The following is a 24,640-nucleotide window of genomic DNA, read 5'->3' on the forward strand; positions in this document are numbered from 1 at the left end:
AGAGGAGGTCGATGAAACAAGGGAATGAAAGAGAGGGTATTGAGATGGTATGATGTGTGTTCCTTTTGAATTGTTTTTGTTGTTGTTTTGTTTAATGTGTTAATGTCATGTTGTGTATTGTTTATATAGTGTATTGTATTGTTTTTTCTTTCTTCTTTTCCTTTTTTTCTTTTCTTTTCTCTTTTCTGTAAGGTTTAAAAGTAATAAATATTATTTTTTAAAAAAGATTTAAAAGTACCAAAGGTAAGTTATTCCACTCAGTAATCAGGATTACAGGTGATTTTCAAATAAGTTCAGTGGCTTTATTAACAATTGTTAGATTTTTGAAAATGTCCGTTGGGGAACTTTGATACACTAAGACATTGGACGCATTGATATGTATAAAAGTGCCCTGCTTAGTGTACAATAATCTCTAAACTCATTAAATTTGAAAAGAAAAAAACCTGTTGTTTACTACGTGGCCAAAGTCATTTCTAAATATAATATGATTTCAAGGATGTTGTTTTACGGTTGCCAAAACCAACATCTTGAACATCATCTCTTTATACTTTTTCTATTGACTTATGTGGATATAATGTGTAACAGAAGCTAAGTGTTAAGTACCGTATTTTTCGCCCCATAGGACTGTCACAGCTAAAATGGCCGCTGTTTCTTTAATGCGAATAAAGCTGGGTAAGCATCACTCAGCGGTCTGCACCAAGTTGTATATATACCGTACTTTTCGCACCATAGGACGCACTTTTTCCGTCTTAAAAACTAAGGGGAAAAGTCTGTGCGTCCTATGGAGCGAATGCAGGGGGGAGGCAGGCAGGAAAAGCCCCCAAGAGCCCCACACAAGCTTCACGCGGCTCTTGCGGGCTTTTCCCCAGGAGGGAGAAGGGACAGACATCGCCAGTCAGTCCCTTCTCCCTCCTCTAGAAAAGGCTTGTGCAACCTCTGCAGCTGGGGGGAAACTGCGCAAGGCTAAAGAGGAAGCCGGGGCAGCGAGCGCGATCCATCCCGTTCGCTGCCCTGGTTTCCTCTTTAGCCTTGCGCGCCCCTCCAGCCGGGCGGGGGAGGCTGCGCAAGGCTAAAGAGGAAGCCGGGCAGCGAGCGCGATCCATCCCGTTCGCTGCCCTGGTTTCCTCTTTAGCCTTGCGCGCCCCTCCAGCGGGCGGGGGAGGCTGCGCAAGGCTAAAGAGGAAGCCGGGCAGCGAGCGCGATCCATCCCGTCCGCTGCCCTGGTTTCCTCTTTAGCCTTGCGCGCCCCTCCAGCCGGGCGGGGGAGGCTGCGCAAGGCTAAAGAGGAAGCCGGGCAGCGAGCGCGATCCATCCCGTTCGCTGCCCTGGTTTCCTCTTTAGCCTTGCGCGCCCCTCCAGCCGGGCGGGGGAGGCTGCGCAAGGCTAAAGAGGAAGCCGGGCAGCGAGCGCGATCCATCCCGTTCGCTGCCCTGGTTTCCTCTTTAGCCTTGCGCGCCCCTCCAGCCGGGCGGGGGAGGCTGCGCAAGGCTAAAGAGGAAGCCGGGCAGCGAGCGCGATCCATCCCGTTCGCTGCCCTGGTTTCCTCTTTAGCCTTGCGCGCCCCTCCAGCCGGGCGGGGGAGGCTGCGCAAGGCTAAAGAGGAAGCCGGGCAGCGAGCGAGATCCATCCCATTCGCTGCCCTGGCTTCCTCTTTAGCCTTGCGCGCCTCTCTGTGATCCACCAGAGGTAGATCTTAACCCTTGCCTCACCTAGGAGCTTCTCTGGACAGAAATCCCCTCAGCTTAAGTGGGGTGGGGGAAGTGTGGCAGGTAGGGGGGTACCTACCCAGACACTGAAGCCAGTGTCTCTCTGATGAAAATTGGGAGTGGGCATTGTGTGAAGTGGCTTGGATCTCCTGCCGCAGAACTATAGGACTGTATAGAGTTGGGGGGGCCACCCGAGGGTCATCTAGCCCAGCCCCCTCACAATGTAGGAATCACAGCTAAAGAACGCCAGGCAGATGGTCCCGCAACCGCTGCTTAAAAGCCTCCAGTGGTGGAGACCCCCAACACCTTCCAAGGTCATAGAATTGCAGGGTTGGAAGGGAACCCCAGGGGTCATCTAGTCCAGCCCCGGTGGACAGCGGGCACGATCCATCCCGTTGCACAAGGCTAAAGATGCTGCTTAAGGCTAAAGAGGAAGCCAAGGCAGTGAGCGGGATGGATCGCGCTTGCTGCCTTGTCTTCTTCTTTAGCCGCGCTGGAGAGGTTTAGCTCCTGGCTGGAGAGGTTGCGCGGCTATGGATCCCGCTCGCTGTCTTGGCTTCTTTGCTCTTTGGGGCTGGGGGGGGTGGAACCCGGGCCTCCCCCGCAGCCCCGAGAAGCGGGGCCTGTCCATTGCTCTTTGGGGCTGGGGGGGGGGATAATTTTTTCCCCTTGATTTCCCCCTCTTAAAACTAGGTGCGTCCTGTGGTCCGGTGCGTCCAATAGAGCGAAAAATACGGTAAGTGAGAAATGTTAGTTTGTTGCTGACGCTGGTGTTTGGGTTGGTTGGTTGGTTAGTGCTGGTGTGTACAGTAGTGCCCCGCAAGACGAATGCCTCGCAAGACAAAAAACTCGCTAGACGAAAGGTTTTTTCGTCCGCGATTTGCCTCGCAAGACGAATTCCTCTATGGGCTTGCTTCGCAAGAAGAAAGCCCATAGGGAAATCTCCGGGGACCTCTTTTAAATGCTAGCGGTGGGGAGCAAAGCCTTCTCTCCCCCCCCTCCGGCCTTCAGAAGTGGTCCAGGAAGGCCGGCTGGGGCCGAAAGGCTTTGCTCCCCACCGCCAGCATTTTAAAAGCAGTCCGGGATAGCAGGGAAGCGCTTCCCGCTATCCTGGATGGCTTTTGAAGGCAGGCGGTGGGGGGGAGCAAAGACTTTTGCCCCCCAGCCCGCCTTCAGAAGAGGTCCTGGACCTCTTCTGAAGGCGGGCGGGGGCAAAGGTCTTTGCTCCCCCCTGCCTGCCTTCCGCGAGAGCGGAGAAACGCAGCACTTTCTCCGCTTTCCCGGACGGCATCTGAAGGAAGGCGGTGGGGGGGAGCAAAGACTTTTGCCCCCCGCCCGCCTTCAGAAGAGGTCCTGGACCTTAGAACAAAGGTCGTAAGAATATGTTTGGTTGGCACGCTTATTTATGGCAGGATAAAACTAAAACACACAAGAGCTCTATGAATCAGGTTATTCAGAAAATCGTTTTTACAGTATGGGATAAATATAATAATCTGCTGGAAAGAAAAACACCTCTTTGGCTCCAACCCACAAAAGCATCAACTTTTTTAAAAATGCAATACGAAGAAGCAAAGGGCAACTTACAGAGATCTTTTGGACTTTTCGGAAGAAGAAATAAAACTGAATAAACAGGATGAGGTGGGAGGTGTGGTGGCGGATTGGTTTCAATACCATCAAATCATCTTGTTTGGACAAGATAAAGGGAGAGGTTTTTGGACTGAAAGTTCACAGTTTGAAAGAGATATTATTGCGAGGAAAGAGAAAGGGTTTCCCAGATTTCAGGTAGAAGACTGTCCAATCTGAAGAAGTGTGCATGCACACGAAAGCTTATCCCCAGAACAAACTTAGTTGGTCTCTTAGGTACTGCTGAACAATTTAAAAAAAAAAAAATTCCAAAATGTATGAGATACTATTAGAATGGGAAACAAAATAAAACTGGTAAAATCTGCAATGATACACTGGGCCAGAAATTTAGGTCATAATTAGAGCTGGGCTTGATGTTAATGTGCTAACTATTTCCTAATATTTGAGCTGACATTATATTGCAAATCCAACGTGTATAAGGACTAGGAAATATCTGAATTTCAATATCGTGATAACTCGTCAGCTAACAGTTGCAATGTTCTCACCAGCTAAACCTCACAATATGACCTGCTAAACGTTGCCATGTTATCAGCAGCTAAAGACAGCAATCAGGGTGGATACAATCAATGATTTTTTTAAAAAATAAAAATCAGATTTTTCTATTTCAATCAGATTTTTTTTAAAAAAATGCTTTTAGAGGAAAAAATCTATCTAAAAATAGTTTTATATTTAATTACATTATAGTCCAAAGGCTATTCATCAGGAAATAAGGATTTGTTTTTAATTATCTAGCATGAGGCTTTATATGCAATATTTAATTTTGGGGGTAAATGAATTCCATTAATCCATTCACAATGTCATGCTCTTCCAGAGGTTTCTGTAAGATTATTTGGGGAAGTTTTTCTAAAGAGAAGATATTGTCACAGATGCTTGTTTTTGCCATTCTCAAAAGTGTGAATTTGTGTATCTGCAGAGATAACATGCCTTTTCTTCAAAGGAAAAATGTTATAAAATAAACATACAGAGTTGACAGAAAACCTTAATCCCATTGTTCCTTTGCAAATTTATATACACAGAATCAACCCCTTAAATTCTAAGTTCCAAGAGGTTCAATGAACAGATGGTTTGCAGTGGAAGAGATCTGCACAAGTAGCTAAGTGTGAAGCAGTAAAAACGAAAGTGCAACCTTGTGAGCAGAATACTCCACACATCTTGGGGTCTTTGTGTAATAATTGTGCAAGTCAGACTTTAGGCAAGTTCTGAAGGCTCTTCAGGGCTGGCAACCTCTTCCCAATCCCACTGGGTTCCAACAACCGCACTAACACTTAACTCTACAGAATAGGCACCTGGATGCAGAAGCCAATCCAAAGGGGTGGCTGGTAGTGGAGGTGGTGAAATGCTTAAGTTCTGAGTTTTTCATGTGTGCTAAAACTCAGCCTGCTTGGTTGTTGTTTTTTATTCAAAAAATATTTTTACCAACAGTTAAATAAATTGTTTAAGTTGTTACTATTACTATTACTATTACGGTTTCCGTCCTGGTTTTGGGACAGAGACGGCTCTGGTTGCCCTAACAGATGATCTCCGTAGACAACTGGATCGAGGCGGGTCAGGACTGCTGATCCTTTTAGATTTGTCAGCAGCCTTTGACATGGTCGATCATGATCTTCTGGACCACCGCCTTGCAGACGTAGGGATACAGGGCATAGCCCGTAACTGGTTGTGCTCTTTTATCTCTGGTCGGGGACAGAGGGTGGCATTAGGGAGGGAGATGTCGTCGCGCCACTCCTTGGTGTGTGGAGTGCCGCAGGGCGCAATTCTCTCCCCGATGCTTTTTAACATCTTTATGCGCCCCCTTGCCCAGATTATCCGGAGCTTTGGGCTGGGCTGTCACCAATATGCTGATGACACTCAGCTCTATCTGCTGATGGATGGCCACACTGACTCGGCCCCGAACACACTGACCAGATGCTTGGAAGCTGTGGCTGGATGGTTTCGTGGGAGCCGATTGAAACTAAATCCTTCGAAGACAGAGGTCCTATGGCTAGGTCGGGATGGCATGGGGATGAGGGACCAACTCCCTTCTCTTGCGGGGGCCCAATTAGTGCCATTGCCTTCCGTTAAGAGTTTGGGTGTAATCCTTGATGCCTCCCTTTCCATGGAGGCGCAAGTTACAGCAACAGCCAAGGCGACATTTTTCCACCTTCGCCGCATCAAGCAGTTGGTCCCTTACCTTTCCCGCCCCGACCTGGCCACAGTGATCCATGCAACGGTCATCTCCAGGCTTGACTACTGTAATTCGCTCTATGTGGGGCTGCCCTTGAAGCTGTCCCAGAAACTCCAGCGGGTACAGAATGCTGCAGCGAGGCTCCTCACGGGGTCTCTGCCATGGGAGCATATTCACCCAGTGCTTTTCAAGCTGCACTGGCTCCCGGTGGAGTACAGGGTCAGATTTAAGGTGCTGCTTTTGACCTTTAAAGCCCTTCACGGCCTAGGACCCTTGTACCTACGGGACCGCCTCTCCTGGTATGCCCCACGGAGAGCCTCAAGGTCCATAAATAATAACACCCTAATGGTCCCAGGCCCTAAAGAAGTTAGATTGGCTTCAACCAGAGCCAGGGCCTTTTCAACTCTGGCTCCGGCCTGGTGGAACGCTCTGCCTCATGAGACCAGGGCCCTGCAGGATCTGATTTCTTTCCGCAGGGCCTGTAAGACAGAGTTGTTCCGCCTGGCCTTTGGCTTGGAGCCAATTTGATTCCCTCCCTCTCTCTCTCTTTTTTCCCCCCTCTTTCTTTTCCTTCTCCTCCTGCGATGAGGCTACATTTTAATATTTTAATGTTCCATTATTTTAATGTTGTATTTTATTTTTGTTTTTAAGTTGTAATCATTCATCTTGTTTTTATTATTGCTTGTATGCCGCTCTGAGCCCAGCCTTGGCTGGGGAGGGCGGGGTATAAATAAAAAATTATTATTATTATTATTATTATTATTATTACTAAGGAAATGATTATTTTTCTCCTTCCAATAAATTACTTCAGAACTGTTGTCCAAATATAGACAGTTAACTTATTAAACCTCAGAATGATTTCATAATTATCTGTCTATGTATTTCTAATAGTGTAACCAAATCAGAAATTTTTGATTTAAATAGAATTATACCGACTAGTGATTTACCGTAAATTGTGACTGAAATCAATTTGATTTATATCAAATCCACCCTGATTGCAATCTACCACAATGTCTGAAATAAGGCTGGAACTATACAGAGGCGAACAGGACAATGTCCTGGCAGGTGCTGCTACTTAGGGGTCTGAAACGGATAAATGATAATATTCTCAATCATCACACACTCAGTTTCATCAGCAGGGAAGCCAAGATGCATCCCAGCAGGACTTTTGGGTTTGGACTTGTTACAGGAAAAATCCGAGGGCTCCCTTGGACAAAACAAAGTCCTGTAACAGGCTTGGCTACCAAATGGTGGTATTCAGGACAATCCAAAGTATGGAGATGAGTCCTATTGAATAGAGATAACCTGGTAGTGTCATCAGGGAAGGGGGGGAGAAGGGGGGTCAGGGGTGCTGCAAGGGGAGGGGTCTCTGTCGAGGCTCCTCCCCCTTCCATTAACCCTTCCATGGACTCCCTCTCTCCGTTTCCCCAGCCAGGCGCCCCACGACCCCAGGGAGAATGGGGGGCCTCAGCCCCACCCCTAGCCCTGCTTGGGGTCCTCCTTCCCCTTCCCGCCCAGGCGTCCCGGGGGGGGGGCAGGGCAGCTGAGCATCTCTCGGCCCCCCAGGAAAGAGAAAGGGGAGTCTGGCGGTGCTGCTGCTGCCCAGGAGATCTTGCCAGGTGTAGATCCCTGCAGGTGTTGGGTCCCCCCTGGGTCGGGGCCTGGATCGGGGCCCCTGTCGACGGGCCCCAGGGAGGGCGCTTTCCTTACGGGGGGGTCTCTTCGTCCTCCCCCCTCCCTCTATTTCCCCCCTCCCCTATTTCCCCCCCTCCTCTCCCTCCCTCTTTACCTCTTGGTCCTCCGCCTCCCTGGCTCCAGATTAGTCCGCTTTCCTTGTCTGCAATAGAAAGGGGGGCGGCGGCGACGGGGGGGTGGGCTCTTCAGCGACGCCCCTCCTCCTTTTCCGGTCTGGGAACTTCCGGCGCACTTCGCGGCGACACTTCCGGCTCCTTTTGAGACGCGCGCATCCCTAGAGCTACGAAATTAGAGCAGCCCCTCCCTGTGTCCGGAGGGGAAGGAGACGGGACGGCGCTGCCTCTGGCCTCCTGCTCTGGGAGCTCCATGGGGACCCGGCCCCCTCCCCCCAACTGCCTCTCCTCCTCACGGGGAGCCTCACTGGGGGCGGCAGGGAGGGGGAGGGTCTCCTTCTGCATGCCAAGCACTCAACCTGGGTCCTTCTGCATGCAGAGCAACTGCTGCATTGCTGAGCCTAAGCCCCCTAACAGCCAAGCCCAGCTTCAAACACCAGCCCCCCTTCCCCCTTAAAAAACCCCCCACTGGATTCAGAGGCAGGGAGGGATTCCAGCCAGACAGAGGCGCCCTTGCTCTGGGATTCCCTTGCCAGCAGGGAGACTTCAAAAGCCCCCCCCCCGCCTCCCCCTTCCCTCATTTAGTAGGGAGACTTTTCATCTTGTGGCTGGGTCATTTCAAATCCACTTTTTCTCTCTCTCCCTGCAATTTTAAGCAATTCTGCCTCTTATGATCTCTGCAGAGTATTAAGTGTTGTTCTAACCTCCCTATTGCAGGTGGAAAGAGGAATGTGAGGCTTGCTTATAATATCTTAGGGTGGCAGGATTAAGATTTGGGCCTGGGACTTTCAGATTCATTTTTTTTTTTTAAATATTTTTATTGCTTTTTAGAAATACAGAAAAAAGAATAAAGAGTGGTTATAAGAAGATAGGGTATAGGTAACAAGTTTCCATAATCTTTTTCCTTCTATTCCATAGGACTTCCCCACATCCTCCGAACCCTGCGTTCTCTGTCTTATAAAGCATCAGCAATTTGTTAACTTATTTCAAAACTTATTGTAACTTCCATTTTATCATGTTCCCTATTTTCAATTTTACTGTCGCTCGATTCTTATATGTTTTATATTAAACACAATAAAGTTATTTCATTATTTTACCTCTGAATTCTTGTGTCTTAATTTTCATTCCAATAACTTACATTTGCTGAAGCTAGAATTTCCTGAAAGGTGCATTTTTTTTAACATTCATACAACTTATAGTGTTTTTTCAAATAGTCCTTAAACTTTTCCCAATCCTCCTCAGTTGTTTCTTCTCCCGCGTCTCGGATTCTGCCAGTCATTTCAGCCAGTTCCATATAGTCCATCAACTGCGATTGCCATTCCTCCAGCGTGGGTAAATCTTGTATCTTCCAGTATTTTGCAATCAGGATCCTTGCTGCTGTGGTAGCATACATAAAAAAGGTTCTGTCCTTCTTAAGCACTCTCTGGTCCACCATGCCCAGAAGGAAGGCCTCTGGTTTTTTAGGTAAGGTAAATCTCAATACCTTTTTTAGTTCATTATGGATCATTTCCCAGAAGGCCTTCACTTTCGGGCAGGTCCACCAGAGATGGAAGAATGTCCCTTCCGCCTCTCCACATTTCCAACATTTGTTGTCAGACAGATGATATATCTTGGCTAACTTGACTGGGGTCATGTACCACCGGTATACCATTTTCATAATATTTTCCTTCAAGGCAGTACATGCCGTGAATTTCAAACCGGTGTTCCATAACCTTTCCCAGTCTGCAAACATAATGTTATGCCCCACATCCTGAGCCCATTTTATCATAGCGGATTTGACTGTCTCATCCTGTGTATTCCACTTAAGCAGCAAGTTATACATTCTCGAAAGTAGTTTACTTTTTGGCTCTAACAATTCAGTCTCTAGTTTCGATTTTTCCACCTGGAATCCAACTTTTTTATCTATTTTAAATACCTCTTGAATTTGCGCATAGTGCAACCAATCTCGTACCTTAGTTTTCAATTTCTCCAAACTTAACAACCTCCAATTGTCTCCAGTTTTTTCAATTATTTCCCAATATTTAGGCCAATGGGCCTCCATGTTGGGTCTCTTACGTGCCTTGGCCTCCACCGGTGAGAGCCACCTCGGAGTTTTACTCTCCAATAAGTCTTTGTATTTTATCCAGACCCTCCAAATTGCTCTTCTGACAATATGGTTTTTAAACAATTTGTGCACTTTGGCCTTGTCATACCACAAATATGCATGCCACCCAAACGCATTGTCAAACCCTTCCAGATCCAGGACATCAGTGTTCTCCAATAAAATCCAATCTTTCAACCAGCAGAAGGCTGCAGATTCATAATATAGCCTCAAGTCTGGCAGGGCAAATCCCCCTCTTTCTTTCGCATCAGTTAGTATTTTAAACTTTATTCGGGGCTTTTTGCCCTGCCAAACAAACTTAGAAATATCCTTCTGCCACTTTCCAAAACATTCCACCTTGTCCACGATCTGTAGGGCCTGAAACAAAAATAACATTTTCGGCAATACATTCATCTTTACAGCAGCTATTCGGCCTAACAAGGAAAGTTTCAGTCTTGACCATATATCCAAGTCTCTTTTGATTTCTAACCAGCATTTCTCATAATTATCTTTAAACAAATTCAAATTTTTGGAGGTCAAGTACACCCCTAGGTATTTTACTTTTTTAACCACATTCAGCTCCGTTTCTTTAGAGAACTCATCTGTTTCTGTAACTGTCAAATTTTTTGCTAAAACCTTGGTTTTTTGCTTATTTAACTTAAACCCCGCCACCCGACCAAAATCAGAAATTAATTCTAACACTCTTTTAGTGCTGGAGACTGGTTCCTGAAGTGTTAATACCACGTCATCTGCGAATGCTTTCAATTTATATTGTTTCACTCCGACCTCAATCCCCTGGACCAACCGGTCCTTTCTAATCATATTTAGCAACACCTCCAGGACTGAAATAAACAATAGGGGGGATAGGGGGCACCCCTGGCGTGTCCCTTTTTCAATTTTAAACTCCTCTGTCACCACATTGTTTACTATCAATTTAGCTTTTTGTTCTGTGTAGATTGCTTCTATACCATTTTCGAACCCCGGCCCCACTCCCATCCCTTCCAAATTTTTCTTCATAAACATCCAAGAAATATTATCAAAGGCCTTCTCTGCATCCACAAAAATCAAAACCGCTCTGGTATTCAGATTTGTTTGTAGAAGTTCCAAAATGTCAATAATGTTTCTTGTGTTGTCAAACAAATGCCTACCAGGGAGAAAGCCAGCCTGGTCTTTGTGAATCACTTCATTTAATACTTTTTTAAGTCTATTTGCCAAAATATCTGCAAAAATTTTATAATCCACATTTAGGAGTGAGATGGGGCGGTAGTTCTTAAGTTGGGTCTTTTCAGTCTCTGATTTAGGTACCAATGTGATGAAAGCTTCTTTCCACGTTTCCGGTGCCCTCCCTCCCTCCATTATCTGGTTGCAAACCTCCATCAAAGGTTGTATCAAATAGTCCTTTAAAACTTTATAATATTTGGAGGTTAAGCCGTCCGGGCCTGGGGACTTGCCAAGTTGAAGATTTTGAATGGCACGTTCAATTTCTTGCTGTGTAATATTACAGTTCAGGTTTGTTCTCATTCCCAGGGGTATTTTTTGTAATCCATTAGTTTCTAGAAATTGATCCACCTCTGAGGCTTTTTGCGGCCCTTGTGTATAAAGTTCTTTGAAATACCTCTGGAAGCACTTTCTGATTTCCTCGGGTTTCTGAACCATTCTCCCTTCGATCTCTAGATTTGTAACCGTATTAAGCTTTTGTCTCTTTTTCAACTGCCAAGCTAGCAGTTTCCCACACTTATTCGCCGATTCGAAGGATCTTTGTTTCATTTGTTTAATTTTCCATTCCACCTCTTGGTTTATCAGTTTTGAATATTGCGCCTGGAAGAATTTCACTTCTCTTAACACGTCCTTCGACTTAGGCCTAGATCTTAATTTTTTCTCTCCTTCTCTTATTTTCTCCAATATCTTCTCCTTCTTTTCATTCCAGAGCCTTTTCTTAATTGTGTTTTGTTGTATTAGAAACCCTCTCATAACTGCCTTACTTGCGTCCCAGATTGTTCTTTTTTCCACGGTGGTATTCAAATTTATCTCAAAATAGTCTTTTAAGGTTTTTTGGGCCTTCTTCACAATCTCCTGATCTCTTAATAAGGTGTCATTCATTTTCCATCTAAAGGTACCGGTTGTGTTAAGTCTCAATTCCACTTTCAAAGCACTATGGTCGGAGCAGGTTTTTGGGCAGATTTCCACTTTTCTAGTCTTAGGTGCCAGTCCTCTAGTTGTCCAGATTTGGTCGATTCGTGTCCATGTCAGATGAGCTTCAGAAAAGAAAGTCCCTTCTTTCCCTAGAGGGTTCTTAACCCTCCAGATGTCCACTAAGTCCATATTGTCTGTCATTTCAAAAAAAGTTTTGGGTAGTCTGCCGTCTTTCGATATGTTAGCACTTTGTGACTTATCCATATGTACAGAGACAACCCCATTCATATCACCCAGCATAATGATGTTGCTATAATCCAAATAATCCAGCATGGTCTCATGCAGCTTCCTGAAAAATTCCGACTTTCCCTCATTTGGAGCATATATTCCTAATATCAAAATTTTTTCTCCTTGTGTCTGTATTTCAATCGCCAAAATTCGGCCGTATTCATCTTTAAATAAAAATTTCGGTGAGGGAGGGATTCCAGCCAGACAGAGGCGCCCTTGCTCTGGGATTCCCTTGCCAGCAGGGAGACTTCAAAAGCCCCCCCCCCCCGCCTCCCCCTTCCCTCATTTAGTAGGGAGACTTTTCATCTTGTGGCTGGGTCATTTCAAATCCAGTTTTTCTCTCTCTCCCTGCAATTTTAAGCAATTCTGCCTCTTATGATCTCTGCAGAGTATTAAGTGTTGTTCTAACCTCCCTATTGCAGGTGGAAAGAGGAATGTGGGGCTTGCTTATAATATCTTAGGGTGGCAGGATTAAGATTTGGGCCTGGGACTTTCAGATTCAGAGCCACTTTTCGCATGAGATTTCTTCCAACTACTGGAGGAAAGTATGTCTGAGGTTTATGATAAAAATATAATTATTACGGGTGAATTTAATGGAGTAATATCACTGGACTAGGACAGAGCACTGAGGGAAAGTGATACGGAAAGGGGGGGGGCATGTCTTCTTTACCTTCTTCTTCGCTACAATATATCCATTTATTCCAATTGTCAATGTCAAAAGGGACTAAAATCTATAAAATTCATAGAAAATCAGCGTGCCAGTTTGCTCAATTACTCTAGGACTCCATCACACCTCCCCTGTCCAGCATAATCCCTCAAGCAAGGTGTCAAGACCCTAATCCTTTCAAATTGCTCTGATCAGCCTTTCCTCCAGACAATGTCAGGTGGCAGACTATGCATATTTGGGACTATTGTTTTCTCATCCCCAGGAAGTGTTTATCTGTGCATATCTCCAGCTCTGCATATTCCCCCCTCCCTCCTCCTTATGTTAATCCGGTGTAGCTCTGCATATTCCCCCCTCCCTCCTCCATATGTTAATCTGTGTAACCCAACCTCCCTTTAATATATTCATGATGTAATCTGTGTAACCAAACCTCTCTTTAATGTATTCATGACGTGTTTTGCACTGTATTCTGGGACATGGAGGGAGTTTCAAAAACTCATGTCACCCCTTTCTCACTGTTCAATCTCGCCTTGAACCTGTTGCGCAATAAACTTGGATCTTCTGCAGTTTGCTCCTGTCTCCGGCTGAGCTCATTTTCCTCCGCAGGGACCCACGGACTTAGTCCGATGAGCTGGGTGGCAGAGCAGCCTCGCACCCAGATTTTTGCCGTAACAGTTGGCGCCCAACGTGGGGCATGCGGTTCTCCCGCGTTGCTGACCGGGGGCCCCGAAATCTTCAGCCGGCACCAGGCCATTTTGCCTGGGAAGATCCTTTGGACCCCCGGCCATCTTCCGGGCGGTAATCAAAAGCCCCAGGAGTTCAGCCGGGGAGCAAAGAGGGATCCAGCCGGCTTATTCATCCTGGGATCATCATAGAAGACACGTGAGTATAAGAGAAAGGAAAAACCCAGTGCACTGGTGGGAAAGGGGTGGAAATCTCCTGGCAACTGAATTCTCTGCCCTCCTCTCTATCGCTCCTTCTCGCCTGTCTCTTGGTCCAATTGGTGAGAGAGACCGTGGACTGCTGCTCGACCCAAAAGGGGGGTTCTGAGCTCTATCTCTTTCTCTATATTTCTCCAGCCAGCCGCACCAATTGGGAGCCCGAAAGTAAGACGGAGAGACCCGACTTGAAAGATAGCCGACTCTCCGCAACGGGTATCCCAGTTGAAAGCAAGGGGTTGGAGTTCTTTTTCCGAACTTCCCGAGCGTCCTTGCTAGGGGGCAGGAAGTGGTCTTGCTTTCTATCCAATCCCAGCCGCACTGGTCGGTGCCACGTAACACGTGTATCGTGCGTGAGCCCGCTTCCAAAAGCAAGGGGGATTTTCGGTTCGAAACTCTATCCAGGGATCACTCGATCTGGCACCGCACGGCGCGGGCGTTCAGTAGGGCCTCTTTTCCTGAGATTGACGATAGGTAGGAGGTTGCCAGGAGGGATAGCCCATGAGGAATTGGGTGGGATCGGCAGAGTGGAAAAGGACCCCAGGTTATTGACTAAGGAAATAGGAAGGAATACCGGATAGCTAGAGCTCTTTAAAAACCCTCTAAGGAAGTTGCCAAGCGACTAAAGACCCCTCTTTACTATAAATCCCGTATTAAGTATATCAATCTCCTAGATATACCAATCCTTATCGCCCTTTCTCTTCCCTCTTTCTGTCTAGACACGCGTAAAACATAAAATGGGTACCCAGGCTTCCAAACGCGAGCGGGCTCACTCTGGGAAGAAGGCTTCTAGAAAGCCATCTCAGTCTCAGAAGGACCCTGACTCTCCTCTCCAATTTGTCATCACGTATTGGAAGACGATTCCTGACCACAAATTATTATTGAAGCAAAATTAGAGAACCTCTGTTCTGAAATCTGGCCCACCAGCACCGCCTCCGCCAAGCCCGAATTGCATTGGCCGGCTGGTTAACTGGTGGTGTTTGAAGAGGCAAGGAGGCTCTTAAAACCTTGTGGGACCTTCCTACTAATTTCACTTAATGAAGCTAAAGGAAGCAGCCCAACTCCTTGCAATAACCAACTAAAGGATGAGAGTATATATGTTTACATGTTGTCTGTTATGTGTGTTGTGTGTTAATACATATATGAGAATATGTGTGTTTACATGTTGTCTGTTATGTGTGTTGTCTGTTCCTTCTGTCTCTGACAGACTGCCTTTCTTAAGCGCGCATAGTTTAAACTGCAAGCTTGCTTCAAAATTTTAAATTTAAGGAAGCTATGCTGGACCGTATCAGTCCTAAATAAGACAAAATGAGAATGAAGGGTGCAAATGTTTACCCCACCTCTTGCTTTGCCGCAACTTTTCAGATCGTGAGTCTACAGTCTATTTTGGAATGTGAATGTTTCTAATGTGAATTAGATGTTTCTGCTGCAAAAGCGTAGGTGAGCACAACTGCTCTCTCAAGCTAAAATGCAGTGTATTTATTTCATGAAGCACATGCCTATGAAAGTATGGTCTTCCTTCTAAGAAAATATCTGAGTCCAGTTTTAACTTTGATTTGGTTGGACAGAAGAGTTATTGTAAGGCTCCTGATATCAGGCCTCTTTTCTTAGAAAATGCCCCCCCCCCCCTTGTTTCATTCTGTCTCTTTCAGGGTTTTTTTTCTTTCCTCTTCTTCTGTGCCAGGTAAATTTACTTCCGAGTAAGCTTCCTTTAAAGGAAACTGCAAAAGGGGGGGGGCATAGATTAGGTTTACTATTCCTCTGCAAATTCAGATTAGGCTTACTATTCCTCTGCAAATTCAGGAAAAATTGTCACTTTTGTATTCCCTTTAAATCAAATCTATGGCTGTTTTAACTATGCTTTATAAGAGATCCTCTCCCTATCTTAAGAAAATGTTCACTTCAATCTTTCTTTAAAGATCATTTGTCTAGGAACTTGCACTCTAAGGAACTTGCACGTCTAAGGAAGTAAACTCAAACTAATCTCAAGATCTGCTAAAGGGTTCTGTATAAAGTTGGGAATTTTTATTTTCCTCTTCCCTAGTACATGATAGGAGCATTGATTGTGCTCTCTTCCCCAGTAGTGCCTGTGTACATAAGTATGTGTGTGTAGTACAAATCTTGCTGTGAACCCTTTATTTTGGAGGGTTGGACTAGATGACCCCAGGGTCCCTTTCGACTCTCCCAATTTGTGGCTGTGTGGAAGGACATGTGTCCGCAAGCATTGCAGGGTAATTCTTAAATTCTGGTGTGGTGATGGAGTTGAAATTCAGCCTAGCTTTGCTCTTTAGTTTTAAAAGGTGAGAGGTGAAGCTGTGATGTTTTGAAGCACAACTGGTAATATCAAGCATTTCAGTGATTACAGTGTTTATCATTTTGTCTACTATTTAAAATCAGACTTCAAAGTCAATTCAAAGTTTCAACACATACAAATACATATGGGCCTTGACCAATCCTGTAAATAAAGGGGCAGGAAAATTTTGTCTGCAAATGGTAAGGCCGAAATAACTTAGAATGTTAAAAAAAAAAAAAAAATCCTATGAATTGACTCTGGCCATTTTTTCCCATATATAAGGGCGCGGCATTGTTCCACGAATGGCCAGAGGGATATTAGCCCTTTCCTGTACATAAAGGAAGCAGTCGCTTTGCTTGGGCTGAAATTGCTAGCTTTTGTTGGTGAATACTTCAATTGCTGAGTTTCCCTTTTTTGTTTTAAATCTAACCCTCTTTTAAAATCTACTCCTTACCCTTCCCTTATTCAAATTCTAATTTTGCCGAAAGATGCAACATTTCAATAGTATAAAAGATTTGCTGAGACATGAACTCCACACATGCACAGAGACTAGATCAGCTAAAAAAAAAAAAAAAAAGATAGGAAAAGAAGAGAGAGGAAGGAGGGGGAACTGTAGGGGGGGGAGAGGAGGTTTATGTAAAACTTGGAACCATTGAGAGAAATCACCCTTAATGTGTCTCAAGTTTGAAATCTTAACATGTCAAATTCTTTTCACAGGTAAATATCAAAGCATTCCACCCCTCAATGGGATTTAAGTCACAGACTTTGTTTGTGTGCATTTTAGGAACAGCATTTCCTGACAGGCTTCTCACATGAAATAATTTTCCCTTTTAACAGGATATGTGAACCCCGATAACAAAGTGTTTGTCCCTTTTTCCTCCCACAACAACTTTCTTTCTGTTCTGTGAAATCCCTGCTGTATTAGTGACTTCCATCCCTTTGTGTCTTTGACACTTTTAAAGTTATAAATAATCTGTTTCCATTTATTTAATCCATTTTTCCATGATGTCTATGAAATTAATCGAAGCATAACCAAACATTGTTTGTGGAATGGTATTTGTTTACCTTTTGCCTGAGCATTTCTTATTAATTCTGTCATTTGGCTGTTCAAGGTACTTGCACAAAGTTACATTGCCATTAAGTCATTTTCCAGTATTTTGCTATTAACACTCTAGCCGATGTTGTCACATCAAGAAACACTCTTTTATTTTCATTGTTACTTCAGATTTCTTAAAATTCTGTGTCTTAGCATTTATTTATTTTGGTTCCTCATAGGTCATTGTGTGTGTGTGTTTGTGTGTGTGTTTTATTATTATTTTAACTGTGTCTTTTAAGTCCACCCTGTCCTTACAGGATATCACTTCTACAAGTGTGTTACTACAGATCCAATGAAAAGCTTCGCTACCACGAGACTTATTACCTGCAACAACAACAGATACCAAAGTTTTCAAAGTGGCCACAGCAATTTCTTTCAAAGGGGAAGTGGGGCTGACAAAGAGGGGAGGAGTTGAATTGCAAGGACAATTTTGACTTTATATTCAACTGATATTTAATTAGTTTGTTGTGTATTATGTGTTATTATGTAGGAATGTTGAAATGTGTTTGACAGTGTTATTTCCACAAAGGGAGGAATTTTTGTGTGTGTGTGTGTAATTGTCTTATGTTTAATGTATACTGCCTTATTCCTTATACCCCAATGGAGGATTTTCATACATTTTATGCTTTCTAATGGATCAGGCTATTGTGTAGTTCAATGTTTAGATAACCACATTTCGCTGTCCCACCTGGCACACTGCCAACCTTCCCTACCCATTTTAAAAGGTGTTAAAACTCGCTTTACCAAGGAGAAGCTTCAGGAAGGTGTATATGCCTTGATTTAGCAGGAATGATCCCTTATAGAGTTAAATTGACTTATTTGGACAAGTGCCCCTTTTAAGAATGGTTTTCTTTTAACAGATTGGTTTGAAGAGTTAAGAACCATGGGGCAAGATAAATTCAAATTGGACCCAGTGCGAATTGGGCATGTGTATCCAGGCTGCAATTAGCTTTTGGTCCTTTAAGTGCAAGTGAGCAACTTCCCATGACTGCAAGACCAGAGCCTCTAAAATAAAACCCCATAGAAAGGCCAAGGTAAAGACATTTCCCTCAGGACGTGTCCAAACCTGCCAGCTGTGATGGGTGCCAGGCAACATGGCTAATATGAAAGCCCTAAGTGGATTCACCAGGGATTGCCACTACTGTGACACGTGAGACCACAGAAGAGCTACCTTGACACCTGAGAACACAAAATGGCGGGGGGCAAAGCAAACTGCATTTTTTTCCAGTCAATAGTGGACCTTCCTGCTAAACGTAAAGCATAGACCACTACTGAACAAAATACAACAGGTGTTCCTTTATGCGATATCCTATATCCAGCTATCTGCACTACTATACTTGCAAATGACCTTAAGAGGCATGGCTTGCAAGTCCCCTTCAGGTTTGCACAAACCCACACATCTAGTACGATAGATACAAAGTTATTATTTAGTGCATATCTATATAACATAAACATACATTGTATTGGTCCGTGTTGCTCCCTCCTTTGTTGCCCTGCTCAACCCACCTCCTTTTCCATTAGGGCCTATTCCCACTCACACGGCACCCCTACCTTCACCGAGATTTAGGGTGCGGAGAAAAGATTTGCAAGTTCTTACAGAACTTTAATGCAAATCTATCTCCGAATGGGGGACTGATACGGAAAGGGGGGGGGCATGTCTTCTTTACCTTCTTCTTCGCTACAATATATCCATTTATTCCAATTGTCAATGTCAAAAGGGACTAAAATCTATAAAATTCATAGAAAATCAGCGTGCCAGTTTGCTCAATTACTCTAGGACTCCATCACACCTCCCCTGTCCAGCATAATCCCTCAAGCAAGGTGTCAAGACCCTAATCCTTTCAAATTGCTCTGATCAGCCTTTCCTCCAGACAATGTCAGGTGGCAGACTATGCATATTTGGGACTATTGTTTTCTCATCCCCAGGAAGTGTTTATCTGTGCATATCTCCAGCTCTGCATATTCCCCCCTCCCTCCTCCTTATGTTAATCCGGTGTAGCTCTGCATATTCCCCCCTCCCTCCTCCATATGTTAATCTGTGTAACCCAACCTCCCTTTAATATATTCATGATGTAATCTGTGTAACCAAACCTCTCTTTAATGTATTCATGACGTGTTTTGCACTGTATTCTGGGACATGGAGGGAGTTTCAAAAACTCATGTCACCCCTTTCTCACTGTTCAATCTCGCCTTGAACCTGTTGCGCAATAAACTTGGATCTTCTGCAGTTTGCTCCTGTCTCCGGCTGAGCTCATTTTCCTCCGCAGGGACCCACGGACTTAGTCCGATGAGCTGGGTGGCAGAGCAGCCTCGCACCCAGATTTTTGCCGTAACAGAAAGTATCTCAGAAGAAGGCAAAATACCAAATACTTTTTTGATATGGTTACAACAATGGATCTACTAGATCAGGGGTCAGCAAACTTTTTCAGCAGGGGGCCAGTCCACTGTCCCTCAGACCTTGTTGGGGGCCGGACTATATTTTGGGGGGAAATGAGCGATTTTGGCCCACCCACAAAGAGGCCTGAAGATGTTTGGCTTTACCTGTCCCAGTTGTCATCCTAATAGGCCCAGTTGGGCTTCTCCAGCCAGGTGCCAGGGCAGGTTGGAGGCTGCGTTGGCCGGTGAAGACAGAAGCAGCAGCCCCGGCGGAGCCAAGAACAGAGGCAGGGGAACCGGGGCGTTGCCAGAGCTTTTACCCACCAACTGCTGCTGCTTCCCAACCCGCAAGCGGCCGCTGCAACAAACCCCCTGAACGCCATGGGAGGAATGAAGGAGGGAAGGGGTGACGAAGAAAGCGTGTGAGGAAGCGGCACTGAGGAAAACTCAGCCGCAGCCGGCAGCCAGCGTCACACCCCCTTCCCAGCGCCACCCTTCTGAGGCAGGCAGGCGGGTGAGCCGACTCCCCTCGTTGATGGCACCCGTTGTGGGACAAGATTGCTCGTCCCTGAGGAGAAAAGCGCTGCCGTGTGAGGGAGAGGGAAAGAACGGTTGCGTTGGCAATCCATGCGGTGATTTCTGGACTGTCTGCATGCCGGATCTAGAAGGCAATTGTGCCTGATCCAGCCCACAGGCCTTAGTTTGCCAACCCAGATGCTTGGAGATTCAGACCCCCATTAGAACAAGAGTAAACATGTTCTTCTGATTCAAAGGATTCTGCGGGAAGAAGAAACATGATCTGGATATTGATGGAACTCCCTACAGGATTAAAAACTGTAGAGAACCAGCCAAGAACTATATCAGATCAAAACTCAAAATGGATGATAATGAGGGGTGAAAAGAGTTCATTGTATAGATGGACTAAATAAGGGTTTATTTGAAAAACACTGAATTACAACATATTCCAATTACGTTAGAGTATCAAAAAATGTTAAAAAGCATTTGGAAATATGGGGGAGGATGAAACTTTCACTTTTACGAAGGATTTCAACCATAAAGAGAAATGTTTTACCTAAGATACTGTTTTTATTCTAAATGATACCAATAATAAATAATGCAAGCTTCTTTAACGAATGGCAAAGAGATATTTCATGATTACTCTGTCAGGGGGAAAACACCAAGAATAAAGTATAAAATTTTGATAGATACTAAATATAGAGGTGGCTTCGCACTGCTAGATTTTCTACTACGAGGCAGCCTCTTTGTGTTGGTTAAAAGAATGGATATCGTTGGACAACACACTATTGCTGGATTCTCAGTGGAATCTCGGTTGTAGAACACTTCGGAAGTTGAACATTTGGGGCTTTCAAACCAAGAACCCAGAGGTAAATGCTTCCATTTTTGAACGCAATTTGTAAATAAAATTATATACAGTGGTGCCTCAGGTTAAGTACTTAATTCGTTCCGGAGGTCCGTTCTTAACCTGAAGCACCACTTTAGCTAATGGGACTCCTGCTGCTGCTCCGCCGCAGGAGCACAGTTTCTGTTCTCATCCTGAAGCAAAGTTCTTAACCTGAAGCACTATCTCTGGGTTAGCAGAGTCTGTAACCTGAAGCGTATGTAACCCGAGGTACCACTGTATTAATAAAATTATCTACATATAAAGCAATTGAAACACTTCCCACACTCCTTCCATTCAATCCATTTAAGATTTTTCAGTTTGTGGATTGTAGGGTTTCAACTCTTAAAGCTTTTCCTCCTTGCGAGTCCATTGATGGTTTGTAAGAACATCAGGACTAAAGCTCTATGTACGCTCCATATACGTAAGTGGTTTTCCCTTTTTGAGTTTGCTGATGTTTGCTAAGGTTTCCACTTCTATTGACGCTCTTTCCACACTCCATACATTTATTTGCTTGTCCCCGAGTGAGTCTGTTGATATTGTCTAAGTTTCATGTGTGTGAAATTAGGGTTCCACTCTGAAAGAAACTCTTTCAACTCTCCATACATTTAAATGGTTTCTCCCGTGTGAGTCCGTTGATGTCTTCTAACATTTCCAACATTGGTGAAGCCCTTTCCACACTCCTTACATTTAAATGGTTTCTCTGCGATTGAAGCTCTTTCCGCACTCGGTGCATTTAAATGGTTTCTCCCCAGTGTGAGTTTGATAATGGGTTCTCAGCTCTCTCCTCTTAATAAAACTCTTTCCACATTCCATGCATTTTAATGGTTTTTCCCCTGAGTGAGTCCACTGATGTCTTCTTACTGCTCCACTAGAAGTGAAGCCCTTTCCACACTCCATACATTCAAATGGTTTCTCCCCTGTGTGAGTCCGTTGATGGATATTAAGTGCTCTACCATCAATAAAACTCTTTCCACATTCCATGCATTTAAATGGTTTCTCCCCTGTGTGAGTCCGTTGATGTTTTTTCAGTGTTTCACTGTAAGTGAAGCTCTTTCCACAATCCATACATTTATATGGTTTTTCCGCTGTGTGAGTCCATTGATGTTTTCTCAGTGTTTCACTGTGACTGAATCTCTTTCCACAATTCATACATTCATATGGTTTTTCCCCTGTGTGAGTTCGATGGTGGATTCTAAGTTTTCTACTCTCAGTGAAGCTCTTATCACACAGCATACATTCAAATGGTTTTTCCCCAGTGTGAGTTTTATGATGAATATTCATTCCTCTATTTGTACTGAAACTCTTTCCACACTCCAAACATTTAAATGGTTTCTCCCCTGTGTGAATCCGTTGATGGATTCTAAGGTGTCTACTCTGACTGAAGCTCTTTACACATTCCATGCATTTGAATGGTTTCTCGCCTGTGTGTGTCTGTTGATGTTTTCTAAATGATCCACTATCGGTGAAGCTCTTTCCACACTCCATACATTTATATGGTTTTTCCCCTGTGTGGGTTCGTTGATGGTTTCTAAGGTGTCCAATCTGACTGAAGCTCTTTCCACACTCCTTACATTTATATGGTTTCTCCCCCGTGTGAGTGTGTTTATGTATACGAAGGTTTGAACTCCAACCAAAGCTTTTTCCACACTCCATGCATTTAAATGGTTTCTCTCCTGTGTGAGTCCGTTGATGTTTTCCAAGTGTTCCACTGTCAGTGAAACTCTTCCCACACTCCATACTTTCAAATTGTTTCTCCTCTCTCTTTTCACATTCCATGAATTTATATGGTTTCTTTGTTATTCCCATTGGACATGGCCCTCCAGAATTTTGACTGCCTTCTCCATTGTCTTCTTTCAACAGGGAGAAGTGGGGGGGGGGGGAAGGAAAACTAGGAAGAGAACAAAGGAATATTACACACATCATTAGCACCTGCTCTTATCTTGACGTCTCGTACATTCTTTCCTGTCCTCCATATGTTCCAAATTTTTAGGAAAGACAGATGAAATAATGTTAAATAATGGTAATGCACCATCAGCCTTTCCTAACCCTTAATTAAGCATTAATGAAGCAGCATTATCTTAGAATACGGTTGAACTGTGGGGTTTACGTTTTATAAAAAGTGGTTTCTCACAGGAACGGGAGCTGCTCTATGTTCCATGAACCTGGCCTATATTAATCAGGATCCTAAATTCATCATGAAGTTCTTCATCTGCTGCACTATAATCCTCCACCCCTTGGGCCACATTTTGTCCCCTTCAACCTCTAGATCTTTATTCATCACCTGCACATTCCCTTTCGCCTCAGGAGGTGCATAGTGACCATTTTGGGAGACCCATATATAAGTCTAGTGACAAGGCTTGGTGCTTGTGGTCGGTTGAAGGAGTGCTCAGTTGGAGAATGTTCTTGGGGTTGGACCTCCATCTCTCAGCCTTGCATTATTGAATGGAGAGAGCTGGAGATGCAGAAGGAAAGCAGCTGGAGCCTGACTGCTGGGAAGGCCAGACTGAGACACCCACCCCCATTATGATTTATAATAATTATATGCCACCGGGTCTCGCACCTGCCACCTGCCACTGGCTTATCTTAGCGGAGATTCCATGTCCAGGCCTCTCTCACTGTTCTTCCTCCTTTGCCATGGGTGGCCAAGGGCTTCTGGATATTCTAGCTCTGCTCCAACTGGGAATTCTTTATTAAATTGTTATACCTCTTTTCATTTGAAGATCACAAGATAAAAATATGTGTTACACTGAAAAAGGTGAGTATTAAAGGTGAATAACACTGAGTGTGGAAAAGAATAGAAAGAAGATGAAACCAGTGGTGTGTCCACCTGAATGTAATATAATAGTAATAATAGTAATAATAATAATAATAATAATAATAATAATAATAATAATAACAAAAACAATAACAACAGCAACAACAACAGCAACAACAACAATAATGTGTAAAGAAATCAATCTTCAAATCAGTTTCAGATTCCCTGGCTGTATTTCTCAGCCACGATTGTGACTCAGAATCTTAGCCACACTTTTTTCTAGAATATCAACTGGACATAGGAGCCAGACATCCCTGGGATTTCATCCAGACATTCTTTTAGTGTGGGCAGCAGCAGCGGAGAAAGGAAGGAAGCAACTTTGGGGACAAACCATTTCCTTCAGAAGGTCTTCCCCAACAGCCAGCAGGGTTGATAAACTGCTCAGTGGGGACACCTTGGATTTATAGTGTTAGGGTCTGGATACCAATCATAATCCCTGAACAATTGTCTCAAGAACCCTTAAGATCCTGTTCCACCAACTCCCAAGTAACACTGAGCCCTAGAGGAACCTTCTATGCTGAGTTGAGGCACCTCTGGCCCTCAAGATGTGGTTGGACTCAAAGTACCACCTGCCCAAGCAAGGATGGCCCATGGCCAGGGAGGATGGGAGCCTTATCTGGGGGAACACACTTTCCCCTTCTTCCCCCTCCCCTGAAAACGCTGAATTGAGGAGGTGGGGCACATTGACACACCAATAATATTTCAATATCGAGAAATGTTATTAGTCTCACGACATCACCCAAATGTGCCTATACATGTGTGAGTAGAAAAGTTGCGACTGTGCTGGCTGCCAGTTAGCCGTTGGCGTTTGAAGAGAGTAGGTGTGTTTTTAGCACGACCAACTAAAAATTATGTGAAATGTAAAAGTGTTCCAACACTTTTTTACGTCATTTAGTTAAGATTTAAAAATACCAAAGGTAAATTATTCCACTCAGTAATCAGGATTACAGGTGATTTTCAATAAGTTCAGTGGCTTTATTAACAATTGTTAGTTTTTTGAAAATGTCTATTGGGGCACTTTGATACACTAAGACATGGGACGCATTGATATGTTTTAAAGTGCCCCGCTTAGTGTACAATAATCTCTAAACAAGTGTCATATCTCAGGAAAACCCCTGGATCTTGTATGTTTGTCTTCCCTATTGCAAGTGTTGATTTGAAGGATGTTGTTTTGCAGTTGCAAAAACCAAATTTCCTAAAGGGCACATCTCTTTATACTTTATATACTCATAT

The 24,640-nt window shown here is 44.3% G+C and overlaps 3 protein-coding genes and 1 long non-coding RNA gene across 4 annotated transcripts in view; 1 reads left to right on the top strand and 3 right to left on the bottom strand.

Annotated features, from left to right (window-relative positions):
• LOC310837513 (uncharacterized protein) overlaps positions 1 to 7,507 on the bottom strand; it is a 105,706-nt gene extending 98,199 nt beyond the window's left edge. The window contains exon 1 of the mRNA XM_083724211.1: positions 7,304 to 7,507. The gene's annotated coding sequence lies outside the window, so the exon portion shown is untranslated. The remainder of the gene's footprint in view (positions 1 to 7,303) is intronic.
• The window catches only part of LOC310839557 (uncharacterized protein), a gene marked incomplete at its 3' end in the record, with an annotated part of 32,605 nt that extends 9,131 nt beyond the window's left edge, over positions 1 to 23,474 (bottom strand). Inside the window, exon 1 of the mRNA XM_083728193.1 lies at positions 22,482 to 23,474. The remainder of the gene's footprint in view (positions 1 to 22,481) is intronic.
• Positions 1 to 24,640, top strand: part of LOC310838162 — a 110,177-nt gene that overhangs the window by 63,656 nt on the left and 21,881 nt on the right. The window lies entirely within an intron of this gene.
• Positions 1 to 24,640, bottom strand: part of LOC310837874 (uncharacterized protein) — a 61,093-nt gene that overhangs the window by 32,101 nt on the left and 4,352 nt on the right. The window lies entirely within an intron of this gene.

Source organism: Podarcis gaigeae (genome assembly GCF_964106915.1).
Source record: "Podarcis gaigeae genome assembly, chromosome: 2".
NCBI lineage: Eukaryota > Metazoa > Chordata > Lepidosauria > Squamata > Lacertidae > Podarcis > Podarcis gaigeae.